The following is a 2,903-nucleotide window of genomic DNA, read 5'->3' on the forward strand; positions in this document are numbered from 1 at the left end:
TCCAAGAGCTCGCTCATCTTGTTCTTTATACCAGTCCTATTCAGGCTTCAAGTCAGTAGTAGCCTTCCCATATTTGTCCTTCATAACAAGATGTTCTCAGCCCTTAATGACTGCTTTCCAAGTCTTGCTATCCATAGATTTTAGGAATGCCACCATACGTGACTTCCAATAGTCATAGTTGGTGCCATCTAAGATGGGTGGTCTGTTAACAAATCCTTCTTCCATGGTACCAGAAAGTATCTTCCCCAGATCTCAACACAAAATAGAGCAGGATGCCTACTCTGATACCAATTGAAAATTCTGGTACGCAAATATTAGATGTCGTATACGATGTCACGACACTAATATCAGAACTTCACATAACAATACTAGTAAGTAGATAACAGATGTCGTATACAATGTCACGACATCAGGATCAAGACATGTCACACCAGAAACAATTATGTAGATAAAAAATGTTATATACGATGTCACGACACCAGGTTCAGGACATGTCACACTAGAAATAGTAACAATGTAAAAAGCATGAAGAAAATAACACAGGTCAATTGTTAACCCAGTTCGGTGCAACGTCACCTACATCTCGGGGCATCCAAACCAGGAAGGAAATCCACTTTAACAGTATTAGATTGAAGTTCTAAATATCCTATGGTTTTACAAACTTCTCACCTAATCACTACCCATGGAATTTCTATCTAGGGCATACCTAGGTATGAGACCCCTCTCACTTCCTTTCAATCACACAATAATGATAACAACTAAAAAAACAAACAAAGAACATAAGACACACTTCCAATGAAACATAATGCACTCTTGCTTAAAAGCTCATGAGTGATTCACAATTACAACTTAATAAACTTAGTTCAATTCAAGTATTAAAGAGATACTAGAATGGCTCACAAATAAAAACGACAACTAAATCCTAACAATAACAATTTCTAGCGTAGCTCTCTCTTCTGTACATTAGTTTTAGTAACTCCCTCTTTAAATAGCCTTTCGTAAGCATGAGCTTAGGCATAAAAAATGAGCAGATCCAAATCCAATTAAATCAAATGTGATGTCTCATTAAATGTTTTGACATCTGTCTCCAGACTCAAATAAAATGTTTCCTTAAATGTTTCGACATCCATTCTGCAGAATCTTCTGCAGAATCAAATCATATATGATATAATATTTCCTTGAAATGTCTCAACATCCCTTTTTATGAAATAAGTGCACAGCTGGAAACGAAACAAGAGTTCCTAAAATAAACCTTCTTGGACAGTCAGATATGGTAGCTAAATATTCAGAGAATCTTCAGATATGTCATAATAAAATAAGTCTTCCAAGAAGTAAAACAAAACATGCATAGATGTCTGATCAACACTTGACGACATCTTGTTGTGATACAAGTTTTAACAAAATTGCTGCCAATTATAAAAACACAGAACTAACAAATTTGAGCATAATATTCTACTACAGGTCATGCTTTTCTAGTAATAATCTCATTTCATCAGACTTATTCTTGTAAATCCATTTTCCCAATGGTATTAGCAGAATTTGGTCTAGGAAGAAGTTCCCACAATTAATTTTTTAAAACTTAAGAAGCTCTTATGGATCTTTTCTTTGTGTGGTGAAACATTCATCTAGATATCATATAAAGTTTTCAATAGGATGATTCTTAATAATACTTGTTCATGGTTCTTTTATTTTAGTATCACTATCTTTATCATCATCTAAATTCTCATATGCTTCAATAGACTGCACATTGTTTCCTATATTCTCAGCAACACCTTGCTCAATATTATGACTAGTGAGATCATAATATTCATCCTCATAGGGAGTCACTTTAGTTTGAACATCATTAAAATTGAGTTTTAAAGGTTTTATTAGTGATTTTGTGTGCTTATTAAACACTATATAATTTTTGTTTTTATTTTAACACAAAGGCATCACTACCGATAGACTTCGACCACTAATCAATATAGTGTATAGACATTGTCCTAGTTCCGGGTGCTTCAATTTTTTTTAATAATGGTGTCACAAAAGTACCAACATAAACATATATGTTTACTGTTGAAACTTAGAACCACAAGATTGGTGAAATTATCGAGTGTGGAGAGAGAGAGAAGAGAGAGAGAGAGAGAGAGAGAGAGAGAGAGAGAGAGAGAGAGAGAGAGAGAGAAAGAGAGAGATGGTAGGGTTGATGCTTGGCTTCGTGTGGAGCCTGGAGCATCGATCACTGTGTCTGCATGCTCCGATATTGAAGTAGAATGGACAATTCACAATGTCTTTCTCTGTACTGAAAATTGATGCCAAGACTTCCGCCATTGAAGAAGAATAAATGTGAAATCGTTTGATTTAATTCAATGCGGAGTAAGGAATTTTTCTGTGTTAGGGTTTGTTTATATTGTAAGGATGGGATTTGTTATAAGTTTCTTCTTAGTTCTATGTTGTTCATGACATTGAATCTAAGTGAAAATTTGTTTGGTTAATTATTGTATGTGAAAAAATAACAACAAGCTGGTTTGCCCGAGAGGTTAAGGGGGAAGACTTAAGATCTTCGGCACATAAGTGCGCGTGGGTTTGAACCCCACAGTCAGCAATGTTTTTTTCCTAATTGTTGTCTACTACATAAAAAATAATGTTATAAAAATATTTTCTACTTCAATTTTTTTTAATAATTTTCTTTCTTACCAAATTCAATACTTTTTTGCTTTGATGATCTTCTAAGATTTACTTCCATTTTGTCTTCAACGGGGGTTGGTTCTGTAACTTCCAGCACTGCATGAATGCATTTCTTATTAGTGTAACTGGTTGACATATTATGACAACCGGTTGCACTCTACTGCAACTCTTTTATTTTGTTGAAAATGACATTCCTACTAATCATGATCCTTCTATTTGTTGCATCAAATATTTTG

General features: G+C 34.3%; 1 non-coding gene across 1 annotated transcript; it reads left to right on the forward strand.

The window, feature by feature from the left end:
* Window positions 1-2,501: 2,501 nt before the first annotated feature.
* On the forward strand, window positions 2,502-2,584 carry TRNAL-UAA (transfer RNA leucine (anticodon UAA)). Its single transcript has one exon. It is a non-coding gene; the product is annotated as a tRNA-Leu (tRNA).
* The last annotated feature ends 319 nt before the right edge of the window (window positions 2,585-2,903 follow it).

The sequence above is a fragment of the Lathyrus oleraceus genome, chromosome 3, assembly GCF_024323335.1.
Source record: "Lathyrus oleraceus cultivar Zhongwan6 chromosome 3, CAAS_Psat_ZW6_1.0, whole genome shotgun sequence".
In the NCBI taxonomy this organism is placed as follows: Eukaryota; Viridiplantae; Streptophyta; class Magnoliopsida; order Fabales; family Fabaceae; genus Lathyrus; species Lathyrus oleraceus.